Source organism: Poeciliopsis prolifica, unplaced genomic scaffold (genome assembly GCF_027474105.1).
Source record: "Poeciliopsis prolifica strain line A6 unplaced genomic scaffold, Auburn_PproV2 SCAFFOLD002, whole genome shotgun sequence".
NCBI lineage: Eukaryota > Metazoa > Chordata > Actinopteri > Cyprinodontiformes > Poeciliidae > Poeciliopsis > Poeciliopsis prolifica.
The window spans coordinates 1,496,916-1,510,335 of NW_026562377.1; the positions used below are offsets into that span (position 1 = coordinate 1,496,916).

Sequence of the window (13,420 nt, forward strand, 5' to 3'; positions counted from 1 at the left end):
TTTGAAATGTGTTTGTCAGCCATTTTGTTCAGCCCTGTGTTGACGGCGAAATTCAGCACACAGAATAATATTGTGACTTTCTAACGTGTGGATTTGTTTAGATGAGTTGGTTTCAGGTAAATCTCCCCAAACATGTTGATGGCTGAAAGGTCGTCCCGAGGTCAAACATGGCCGCCGATCTCTGCCCTCTGGGAGCGCCTGTCCTCCCATCAGGTCGCCTTAATTAGCCCTGTATTAATCACCTCCTCTCCTGTGTGTCTGTGTGATCTCAGCAGGCGGTGACCAGCGGGGCACAGCGATCCGTGTTTGCTCAGAAAACACACAGTTCATTAATTACAGCGACCCGCGTCGGGACAAACCTTTCTGTGTGGGTTAAAGCAGCTGGACTCGCGCTGCAGAGGCTCAATCACAAACAGAAGCTGCTTTTAATGGGAAGAAGTCCTGGAAAAAAAGGATTTGTTTTTTATTTGGGTTCTGTCCTCGTCCGTTCGTCGTCCTGATTAATTCGCTCCCATGCCGCCCCCTCCCCGCGCTCTGATTGGCTGCGGGGAGGGCCCGCTGCGGTAAGACGCCACATTTATACGGGCCGGTTTCCGACAAACAAGCCGCAGCGGGTCGCTGATGAACTGGCGGGCCGGACGGGAACGCCGTTACCCAGAATGCAGCTGTGAGCGACTGGAAAGGTTGGAGCTGAAAGTTCAGAAGTGGACGATCCTTTGAGATTTTTATGTTCTGCATGTGAGAGATAAATGACGGCAGAAAAACTTTCACCCTGAAAGCTTTAAAGGCGACACGTTGTGCTTCATCAAAGACGCTGGGATTCGTCTAATTACAGGATAATTAAAGAAAAATAGCAAATTATTCACCTAATCAAATAATGAAACCTCTGTATTATTTAATTTATACTGTATTTTGTTGAATTGATCAGTGGAGAAACTCTTCAAAACAGGAAATCCAGGAGAACATTGAAGTGAAGCAGACAGGATGCTTTAATCTTCCAGAGTGGATTTAATTGAACCGTTAAAGGCTCAGTCGGTGGAGGTTTTAACTCTTATGTTTTAATGGATCCGGGTCGGGCCGGTCCGGGTCGGGCTGATCCGGGTCGGACCAGGAGCTCCTGTAATCCCTGCGGCGCTCTGGTTTCTGTTCGTTTCATGCCTGAGATTTCTTCTCCTGTTCCTGAATTCACTGTTTGTGTTGCAGTCTGAGCTCCAGAGGTCAGAGGTCATCTCTGCTCTGAATCTTTCTGCAGACGATCAGAACCAGGAGATTTGACAGCGAGCTCAAGAGTCCCTGAAACAGAAAACGTTGATAATTCAGCAGAAAAACATCAAACATTGTGATTTATTTGGCGTCACATGACCGGGAATGAACGCATGAGAACCCGCGCCGGGCCGAAGCCGGACCACCGGGCAGCCACAGGAAGCAGTGCATTATGGGTTAAACAGGCTCTGGATTTACAGCTGAAGGATGAGTTTTTACCTCGGGAGGAAACCTCTGACCCCCCGCCCCGAACAGGATGCGATCCGTCTCATCCGATGAGTTACGGTCGGGCTGGGAGGCTCGGAGGATCAGCTGCCGTCAAGGTGAACCGGCGGCAGAAAGACGGGCAGAAACCAGCGAAGCAGAACCAGAGAAGAAGAAAAATAGGTTACATAAGGGGTGTTTCACAGGAAAAACGACATTTTATTCATATAGCACCAATTCACAACAGATGTCATCCCAGATTCACTTCTCCGTTTAATATGTAGCCGAACTGCAGGGCAGAACAGAACCAGGCCGAGGTTTGGAAGTGGACCAGAGTTCAAAACCAACCGGATTCTCCAGCCGAACGGCCTGGAGTCGAACTACAGTGGAATCAATGTGAACGCTGGTTTAAAATAATTCATGTCACTCCGATACAAATCCGGTCATATCGATTGATTCAGATACATCAATACCTCCAGTTCAATGATGAAAGTTTTGCATTAATGCTGCTTCTTCTTCTTTGCTTGCTTTTCCGGTGCGTCTGCTGCCTCCTGTCGGCCTGCTGCTCGTCTGCAGGTACGTGATTCATGTTTCCTCCATGTTTCCTCCTTGTTTCCTCCATATTTCCTCTTTGTTTCCTCCATGTTTCCTCCATATTTCCTCTTTGTTTCCTCTTTGTTTCCTCCATGTTTCCTCCATATTTCCTCTTTGTTTCCTCCATGTTTCCTCTTTGTTTCCTCCATGTTTCCTCCTTGTTTCCTCTTTGTTTCCTCCATGTTTCCTCCATGTTTCCTCCTTGTTTCCTCCATGTTTCCTCCTTGTTTCCTCTTTGTTTCCTTCTTGCTTCCTCCTTGTTTCCTCTTTGTTTCCTCCATGTTTCCTTCTTGCTTCCTCTTTGTTTCTTCCATGTTTCCTCTTTGTTTCCTCCATGTTTCCTCCTTGTTTCCTCCATCTTTCCTCCATGTTGCGTTTTCTGTCTCTGGTTTCATATCTGCTGACCTTGCAGGAACAAAAAGTAACAAAAGCTGCCACTAAGCTTAGCGTGAACTTGTGATATCATGTTTAACTGCAGAGGATTTTCCTGTGAGGGACAACAGAAGCTTTCATTCATCCTGTCATCATCTGAGAACCTGAACCTGCAAACTGTTTTTACTCCAAAGACTCGATTTCAGACTGAAACTGAAGCATTTTCTGGCTGAAACTCTAAAACTTCAGTTTCTCGCCAGGACTTTCCTTTTTCTTTGCTCTGCAACTTGTTTTGAAACGCCCTTTTTTAGTCATACTCCAGTTATCGATTAATCAATTACTAAATTAGTTGATTTCAGTATTTGATTAATCACAATTAATCCAATTCATTATTTCAGTTTTAAGCATGAGAGCATTCAAAATGATCTGACCTGCTTTTGTAAAAACAGCCGAACAGAAACCAAACAATAGAAACTCGAGAGCATTAAGAAGTGAAAGCAGCTGCTGCTGATCAGATGCATTAATCAACTGATCAACGGCTTTAGAGAAACATTTTGCTCTGCCTATCAATCTGGGTCGAGCTGAATTGCCCAAAGTGTTTGAAATCATTCTGCAGAGAGAAAAACACTTCAGACAGCTGCTAATCTTCCAGGAGTGGATCCCCGGTCAAAGGTCAGGGCCAGAACACCCACAAGCTCCCGCTCAGCGTCTGCAGGGTTCAGCCGGGATGTGAAATGTTAAAGTTCGTGACAGGAGGATTAGAAAAAGCCAAACAAGTACAGCTTGTCTGGGAGGGTTCAAAGAGGTCCAAAAAGAAAATGCCAGCAGAACTTTAGCTTGTTTGTCGAGTTGGACCTGAATGAACAACAAGCACAAGCTGAGCAGAACCAGCAGAACCAGCAGAACCACCTCACAGCGGTGAGATCTCTGCTGGCGTCACCGGATCGTTTTCCGTCAGTTTGTAACGGCAACAATGTCAGAATCAGGCCTGCAACTATTTTAATAATCTGACCTTTAATCAATTCATCCAGTTAAGAAATTTGCATATTCTCCAGATTTTCATTTAACCGCTTAAGTTTTCTTTTACAATATCAAAAATATTTCAAAAGATGTCAAAGATAAAAGCAAATTATGTTCCTTTTTTAAATAAAATGCAATAATAAAGTATTTCTGTAGTGGATCTGAAGCTGGTGAAGCTAAAAATGGAGGTTTAGGTCAAAGTTGTTTCATCTAAAAGACATTTAAAAACATCAAATGTAGAATATTATCACACGACATTATTAATATCTAACAGACGACATCAGTTACTTTTTTAGTTAATTTGTCCTTTTTATTTCTAACGTGTTGCTGGAGAAGTTTTGTTCATGTGAAAAGTTTGGTTGTTGAACTGATGGTGCAGACTGACAGGCAGTCTGCCGGGTCAGTCTATCGGTTCAGTCTGCCGGGTCAGTCTGCCGGGTCAGTCTGCTGGGTCAGTCTATCGGTTCAGTCTGCCGGGTCAGTCTATCGGTTCAGTCTGTTGGGTCAGTCTGTCCGCTCAGACTGTTGGGTCAGTCTGTCCGCTCAGACTGTTGGGTCAGTCTGTCCGGGCAGGCTTTGAGAAAGCCGATTGGCCGGCCTGAGACATCAACGGTGGCCGTCTGCCAACCAGAAGCCGCCGCCGCTGCGTCCGGGTCCGGATGGGATTTAATATTAATGAGCGGTCCGATTAGCAGAACTCCCAGCAGGCACTGGGGCCGGGTAATCCAGGCAGTGTCAGGGTGCTGATAAGAGCAGAGGAGGCCTTTAGCGTGACATTAAAATATTATTTATTTATTATTTGTTGTCAGAGTTCAGTAGTAACCAATTACATTTACTCAGTTACATTTACTGGAGGAACTTTGCTGAAAAAATGTAGTTTTACGAGTTTTTAAAATTATTTTATTATGATGTATATTTTTCTCTTACTGGAGCGAAATTTCTGGATTTTCTTCCCACTGAATGAAAAACAAGCGACTCAAACTCACCTGCAGTTTTTAAGTTTCAGTTTTTCACTGAAAGAAACTGATTTTATAAATTTTCTTCTGCCTGATTTTTTGTTGTTGTTGTTGTTATATTATATAAATTATATTCACTTTGACCCTTAAAATACCAAAATAAATGTAATTTTTAAATATTAAATGATTGATGGGTTGATCACTTACTAGAGTATTTTCTTGAATGGATACTTTTTACTTTTACTTGAGTAAAAATATGTAGTTTACTTGGGTATAATTTTGGTTGCTCTGCCTGCCTCTGTTTGTTATTGAATATCCTGATTTTGGTTCTTGTCTTGTTTTGTGTTTTGTTGGAAAACCAAACCGGGTTTCTTCCTGTTAAAGGCGACTTTTTTTCTCCTCACTGTCGCCACATGCATGCTCAGCACCACAGACTGTTGTGATAATTATAAATGATAATAATAAATCATACTGCAAAAACACAAAATACTGTCAAGTGTTTTTGCAGTGTTTTTGCAGAACCAAAAACTCATCTAGTTTTTGGTTCATACATTTTCGTACAATTTTTAGATTGATCAAAATTTTTTTGAAAAAACAAGAAAAAGTTTGATTTTAAAAAAATTAGCTGGAGAAAACAGCCTTTTTTAAAAATGTGTTCACTAAAAAAAATTATACATTTTAGTTTGAAAAGTCAGAAATGTACTAATAAAAAAATCAGAAATATTTCTAGAAAAAAACACAAAATTTTCTGAGTGAGAAAAGTTAAAAATGTTCCACTTTTGAAAAAGAAATTCTGAAATTAATCTTAAAATTGGACATGAATTTCAAAAATTCAGATTTTTTTTTCCGAGCAAATTTTCAAACACTGGATCTAAAAATGTACCTTTTTCTTTAAATTGTCAGAGTTTGATCTGAAAGTTTCTGAGTTTTTTGGCTCTTCTCTTTGTTTTCTGTCGCGCCGCGGTGGATGTAAGAGTTGTCGTCTAAGCCGTCTGGTTTTTGGATCAGAGAGTTGCTGATCTCCTCCAGAAACAGGAAGACGAGGAGGATCAGAGCGGTTTCATGGTAGCAGCTGAACGCGAGGGGCCTCAGGTTTCATTAAACACGGCGAGGCGAGGACATGGAGGGGGGCTGCTGAACAAATTAATGTAAATTACAGCCTGATCCATTTGGGCGACCAGCAGGAGGCCCAGACCTGCTGAACCAAACATGTTTGCTTCTGTTGGGTTGCGCGCCGTGTCGAAGGGGCCGCAGCGACGACGCCAAGGCCGTGACCAATCGCCGGCCCCGCCCACTGCGCAGCCAGGAGGAGGGTTAGCGAGAGGACACATTGTTCCCACTGAAAGCCACTGGAAACCTGAGAAAACAGACTGGACTGGACCAACAAACTGTGGCCGGACCAGCTGGGTCCGTCCTCTGATCTGGGTCTTACTGGGAGTTTTACGTTCCCAGATTGAGGTTCTGTTGGTGAGTGATTTCTAATGGGGGCGGCTTAACAATCAGAAAACATAGAAAGTGCCAGAGTTACCGGACCCGGTATCTCGGGAACCACCAGGTTCAGCACTGGGTGTGGATCCCATTTCGCCCGGACCCGCTGAGCGGTGCCGGATTATTTCTGTAGCTTAAGAAGTGGATATCTGGCCCTAAAAAGATCCAAGTTCAAACAAAAACCAGATCCTGTTTCCTAGTTGTTCTTCTAACTTTTAGCAGCAACTTTAATGCTTCCTGGAACAGGTTAGCATCGGTCTATGGCCTACACAAAACATGTCAGCTAATCTTTTTCCAACAGTCATTCTTAGATTATGAGAATTTATCTGTTCTCTGTCATCCTGTCACTTTAAATCCAAACAAACTGCTGCTGGCCACGCCCCCCAACGCAGCGTTTACACTGGCTGTTAACAGACACGCTATTATACAACTGCACGTTTGAAAAGCAGAAGTGGAACTATCTGCACAACCAACAAGAATGCAGGGAGTGGCTTCTGGATATAAGTCAATAACAAAACTTTCTGTCTTTTCCAGCAGCCATTGTACGGCTCAGAGGATTTGTTTTAGCAATGTTTTGAGTTTTCCGATTAAAAAATGTTGAAGTTCTATGTAGAGAATTTCACAAAATAATCTTCAGATTAAAGTTTTCTTCTACTTCTGCAGCTCAGAAATTTCCTTGTTTTTTTTAGTTTTCTGATCAATCTAAAATTTTGAGGGTTTCTCTTCAGTAAAGTTTTGACTTTTCAAGCTCATAATTTTCCAATTTACAAAAAAATTCTAGAATTAATCTAAAAATGTCTGTTTTTTGTAGAAATGTACCCATTTCTTTCTACTTACAGTGGCCCTGATACGCCGTTGTAAAAAATCACCTTGGATGATCTGAATTTAATTCTTGTTTTTTGCTAGCACTCCTTTCCAGGATGGTAAATTGAGCCGTTTTGGAGGCAGCGTGTCTGTCCCAGCTCTGACTGCTTCAGGAGGAAAATGGTTGGGAACTTTACCTCGTTATCTCCTGTCATCGCTGATGCAACATGGCCGCCCTCATTTCTGGCTCATCCCAGCTGCAGCTCTGCTCAGCAACACGTCCGCCTGTGGCTCTGTTTATGGGACTGGAAACTTCCAGTTAACTGGTCTGCTTCCAGTGTGACCTTGACTTATGGGACAGAACGAAGTGTCTGAAGCTTTTCGGGCAGCTGCTGCTGCGCTTCTGAGCGCGCTCAGTTCAGCTGTTGGTTTTAGTCTTCAGCTGGGTCAGGCCAAACGCTGAAACGTTGCAGATGTTTTCGTTTTGATCCCGGGAAAATTAGAGCAAATCCTCGATCATGTTTAGACATTTTTTTCACTAAGTTAACGTTATTTTTTCTCAATTCCTATTAAAATAAACAAAATTAAAAAATAGCTAAAAATTTTAACGCAAATAGATGCACACATTTTTTCTAAATTAAATTTATTCAGTCAGAAAACTGAGCTCAGTTTTAGTCTTTCTGCATTTCTGTCACATTGTACATTTTAGATTTTCACGAAAGTTTCCAGTGATATTTGTACAAAATACGATATTTTTCCCTCAGCTTCTTTAAATATATGTATATCCAATAAAACTTTTGCATTTTGCTTTATACAAGAGTTTAAATATATTAATGTGTAAAACATAGCAATAGTAAAAAAAATAATTTTATTTTCTTACATGGACGACATTGTTTTTGCCACACTTTGAAACATTATATAAAAAATCTCAACTATAATACAAATAAACAAAAATATATACATATGTAAAACAAACAATCAAAATGTGTTCGAATAGCTGCATCGTTTAAATGGTCGGAAAACATCATTTTGCTTCGTAAAATAAGTTTTAAGATGAAATAATAAAATAAGTCAAATCACAATGAAGAACAATCAGATATTTATGGATTGTTTGTGATATTTTCTCAACAGACAAAACATTTTTATGAGTCTTTCTTGGCTGATTTAATTCGACGTTGGTGTCAGTTTCTCAAGCGTTTCTTAGAGTTCCAGCCGCACTTTTTATTGATCTGGTTTTAATAAACCAATAAAGTGACGTGAAATTGACTGGAGCAGCTGAAATCCGAGCGAAGCTCTTCGAGGATATTCATGAACAAATAAACATCACATTTTGTCAGATTACTGCCGTTATTCCCGTGGAGGAGTGTGAAGTCTCCTCTGTGTGATGCAGGGGGGGGCGGCGGTAAAGGTCGGAGGTCAGGCTGCGTTTGATTTGCTGCACTCTGGAGCGTGAAACCCGAAGCCTCGCCGCTCTGCAGAGACCCACTGAGCGTGTGCAGAGTGACGCCTTATTTTTGGAAAATCCGATCAGCCTCTGCAGCAGACTGTGCTTCCTCTGTTCGCACTTTTTACGCTTTTCACGATTGACCTGGATCAACTGTTCAAACGTAAACACAAAGACGCCGCCGCCGCCGCCAGCGCCGTTCTGGTTCCACAGGAAGTGAGCTTTACACTCGAATGGATCTGAAGTTATTAATCATGTCTCAAATCAATAAGAAGTTTAATAAAAAGCTTTATTTAAAAAGATTAAATCAATCAGGAGGCGTAAAATATGTTAGCTTTGTCTTTTAATGAAACTTATTGATATAATTTATTATGCAATTAAATCAAATAACTGCATAAGTTAAAACAGAAACAATAATTTCCACATACATGATTTATTATTTTTCTTTTTGCTCTTTTTTTTGCCAAAAACTGGATGATAAAAGTTTTCAGTATGGCATTTTGGTCTCAACTAAACCTTTACTTAAAGAGACTTTCATAATTGATTTTATTTTATTTACTTTGACTATGTAAAATGTGTTCTTGCATTATTACACCATTATTACAATTATATTTCTTAACAATGGACTCAAAACAACAATTTTATTGTTTGTCGCAATAACACCGGGGACAATTTATTCTAGATCTCTCTTGAAAATGAAACCTAGATCTCAATGGAGTTTAATTGGTTAAATAAAGGAAATAATTGTCCAAGAAAGTGTCATTGTGAGATTCCAAATAAAAGCTAAAATATAAACCTTGTACACAATCACTAGAGAAGTTTAGTTCTTTAAAAATGTAATGAATACGGCCTTTTACGTTTTGCCATTTTATTGGAGTAATAGTTCAAATTTAAAGTTCCTTCAAATTCAACACAAGTTCAATTCAGTTTGGTTTCCTGGTAAATATTCATATTTCATATTCATAAATTTATTTACACTCAGATGTTTCTTGAAACTCAAAACTGCAAAACCACAACATTTCGTCTAGTTTCTAGTGCAAATATTAGAGAAATTAGAGAAATTAAAGAAAATCAACTTACAAATTACATTTCAACAAGAATATTAGAAGTGAAATAATCTGCTGAAGGAACCAGTACGTCTTGAAATCAATGTTAAAGAATAACTGATGTAAAACAAACTCCTATTTCTTGCTGAAAATTTACTTGCAAATCATATTTGTCTTTATTAAAAGTGTAGTAAGAAATCAGAAGTAGAAACTAACCAGAAATATTTGGGAAGATTTTTGCAGTGAAGGAAAAATGTTCTTGTTTTTGAGCTGATTTTTTTTTTTAGTCAGTTAACTGTAACATTATCCTTGAAAAATCCTAAGTCAAGTATTCTTTTTTAAAAAAAAAAGAAAAATTACACTTGCAGAGATTAAGACTAAGAATTTCAGTTTTTGTACCGATTTTCTGAGACATTTAAATAAAAAGTGGAAAAGTGTCTGAAATGTTAAACTGTGTTGATTAACGAAGATTTGATGTTTTTCTGACTATTTACTGGGAATTTATGAGTTTGAATTGGGTTGTAAATGACTTGAATTTGAGGGAACTTTAATTTTGATCCATTACTCAAATTAAAACTCTAATTAACAGAACCCATATTTATTACGATAATTTTAGTTTCCTTAAAAAATGTGATCTGCTGATGCGATCTCACAAATTCTCATTATCTGAATGTATTTTACAATTTTATTTTTTTACCCTTTACTGAATACAAAAACACAAGAAATTCAAATATTTTCTACATTCTCAGTTGGAAAAATAATCACAACACCTTTTGTTCATAGTATTTTTTTATTCAGGTTTATATTCAATGAGTCGGCAGCTAATCACTGCCATGTTTTTCCAGATCGCTGTAAAACAAAGAAATAAAACATTAAAAATAGAATTACACGACAAAACAAAGTTACTTGATAGATGAACATTATATGAACTCAATAATAAAGTTTTACTTCTTTAGATTACATTACGTACAGTGTGTGGTCAGTCTAAAAGCTGCTTTAATATTTTACTTTAAATTTTTTATTTTACCGACCTCCAATCCAAAGTTAAATACAAATGTTTATATTTATATTTAAGACTAAGAATTTCAGTTTTCATACCAATTTTCTGAGATGTTTCTGAGACATTTACATCTCAGAATAAAATGCAAAGTATAAAATGCAAGAAAAACATATTAGCTCAAATATTTTACTGTTTCTGTCTTTAACTTTTCCATTACATGTAAACAGTTTAACTTTTTTCCATTTTATAAATGTTATATATAAAATGTAATTTAAAAGAAAAATCAAAAATATTAAAAAATGTAAATGCAGAATCAAGTGTTTAGCAGCTCCAGAGAGTAAAAATCTATTTTCTGAAGCAACTTTTCAGGTTTTCCTGTGGAATCTGGTTCAGGTCTCGTTTGTGACCCCACCGCCCCGCTAAGCCCGACCGGGCAGGGTCCGGCGGGTTTATGGGGACCGCTGAGTCCGGGGTGAGGAAGGGGGTGGATTAGTTCCACTTGGTCGGCCATGACCCCCCCGCGGCACCCCGGCCTTTGTCCCGGCTGTCAGCGGCGGCCATGCTCCACCAATCACACGCCGCCGTCAACAATAGCTGCCATCATTCCCAGAATTCCCTGAGTGGATGCAGAGTTTTCCTGCAAAAGCAGGAATCGCTCCGTTTACCCATTTCATTTACTTCAGTAAAGGGTTTTACACTAAAGTATATATATTTTAAAAAAAACAATAAAAAAAGGAATTTATCAGAAATATGTTGATTCAAGGTGAGACGTTTTGAAACAAATTCTGCAAATAAATTATTTTTTTTGTTAAATTATTTGGTTTTGCCTGAAATTTTGTGGTACCAACTTCAAACATTTAAAAGGAATGACTAAATAATATGTGTGTGTTTATGTACGTTTCTATATTATACGTAAATATGTAAAACCCAGAAAAATCATTGGCAAGTAGTTTGACTGATAGTTTCACAATCTTTATTATCATAGTAAAAATATTTTTATTTTATACGTTTTTAACATGACTTGTCCAGCAGTGTTGAAGCCCAACATTTATTTTAGAAAATTATTAATCAAATAATAAGCAACATTTCAGAATTTATCCATAAAGTAGGCTTACTATGTTTTTTTTATGAAAGAGACCATCATTTAAAGAAAAATAATAACATTTTGAGAGATTAAAAGTAAGCTCTTTAAGTTCATGCAATTTAAGACAGATAAAAAAACAGATTTATTTGGTTTTACTCTGCATGAATTTCTTAATCAGAGATATTTTGGTTTATCTTGCAAGAAAAAAATTAAAATAATTTTTTTACTCTGGTGACTCCATGTTTGTTTTTTCTTAAAATCCTATTTTAATCCAAGAATTAGGTGAAAATTTGGTTTGGGTTTTTATTTTAGATGATGATGAAATGCTTTTGGCATCAGAAGGCAGAATCCAGGTAATCTGTGATTCATCCTGTTTTCTCTTTCCGCTGACGGGGATTAAAGCACCAAAACATCAAAGCTTCAGATTCTGGTCATTTTCTGCTTTTCTTCCTTGAAGATTTCTTCACCTGATGAAAGAAAACTCTTTATTTTTTTACATGTATTTGTTTGTTTTCTGGGCAACAGTGTGAGATAAATCAACTAATCTGCTTTTTGAGATCAGTGATATTCAGGCTTCACATTTCAAAACTAAACACCTGTGAACTGACTTCAGTCTCCGCCCACTCAGCAGGTGAAGCTTTATTTATTAACAGGGGCATAATTAACACTCAGGCTCCAGAAAGGGCAGCCTTGGCCTTTCAGGATCCCCTCCCACATTAATCACTGAACCCTGCTGCCAAGGTCAAAGGTCGCCACATTTTTCTTCTGACACTCACTGAAGTCTTTGTTTGTCCTGATCTGATCCGGGATCAGATCAGATCTGCTTAAATCCAGACTAATTTTCCGCAGATCAAGTATGTTTATCTGTACAACGTAAAAGGTTAATTTATATTATCACAACAGAGAATGTTTTCTAAAAATTAGATTAACGGAATGTTGATGTTCAGACAGTCAGAAAACGATGTAAAATCTGATTTTACATTAAATTTCCACTTCTTTTGTAATGCTAACAATACTAGTAAAACTAGTTAGCCTCATCATGAGATACTTTTGATTTGATAATTTTGTGGTGGACACTCTTAAGCTAAATCTCTAACAGAGCTAATCTCTCATTTAGCACTTTTACTTTTTCACTAAATCTGAAAATGTTCCGTGAACTTAGCTTCCCCTAAATGAATTTTTCCAAATGCCTTTGCTAATTAGGGCTGGACAAAAATAATCAATCAAATAGATTGCAAGCAATATCAATAAATAGTGTGATAGAATATTCATTTAGCATAATATTTACTGAACTCCAGTCCAGAAACACACAGCATTTTGGGAGGCAGAGGAAAGAATGCTACACTTCTGCTCAACTTCTCACTGCTAGCGCAAAAAGGTTGGAAGCATCAACTAGCTTATTCACTCTTTGGTTACCTAGCAACCCATTCACTCTTTGGTTACCTAGCAACCCATTCACTCTTTGGTTACCTAGCAACCCATTCACTCTTTGGTTACCTAGCAACCCATTCACTCTTTGGTTACCTAGCAACAACCTGTTGAGTAACTTGCGCAGCAGCAGTTTGATGTTTTGCCTCAGAACTGCTTGAAAATAAAAGTCATGGGCTTCTTATGCTAATCTACTGATTGCGTTGTAGATGTTTTGTTTAGTGCTTTAGCTTTTTTGCTAAATCTGAAAGCTTTAGCACACTTAGCTTTCCCTAACTTAAATTTTTTCTATAAATTCTATCCTGTTAATTTGTTCAAAAGTTTGAGTGGGACAGCAGAGTTTGATGCGATGATGAGTGACTTTTTGGCGTGGCATGAATGAACGCTTCTTCTAGAATTAATGATGAAACTGATCGGTACAAATACGCCTGAGTAGAAAACAAATACATTCAGAAAGTTTATTTCTCCTTTCTTGACATTTTTTCCTTCATATTCCTTGTTGACAAGGTTGTTGCTGCAAAGATCTGCTGTGAGAAAAATCTTCATAAATCCACTGTTGGAGCTCTTTGTTGGGAGCCGATCTGTTGATGTTGTTTATTTTTGATTTAAATCATATCTGCCGTCAGAAACACCCTGTTCTGCTTCAACACCTTGATATTTTTAAGAATCGTGTGGGGAACAGAGGGGGAGGTGTACATGAAATGAAAAACTTTAAAA

At 38.3% G+C, this 13,420-nt stretch overlaps 1 protein-coding gene and 1 long non-coding RNA gene across 2 annotated transcripts in view; one reads left to right on the plus strand and one right to left on the minus strand.

Annotated features, from left to right (window-relative positions):
- Nucleotides 1–13,420, plus strand: part of LOC129375966 (ephrin-A2-like) — an 81,941-nt gene that overhangs the window by 39,314 nt on the left and 29,207 nt on the right. The window lies entirely within an intron of this gene.
- Nucleotides 883–7,079, minus strand: LOC129376045 (uncharacterized). The gene is made up of 3 exons (XR_008607705.1): nucleotides 6,899–7,079; nucleotides 1,483–1,575; nucleotides 883–1,293 (listed from the first exon to the last, which is right to left on the minus strand). It is a non-coding gene; the product is annotated as an uncharacterized LOC129376045 (long non-coding RNA).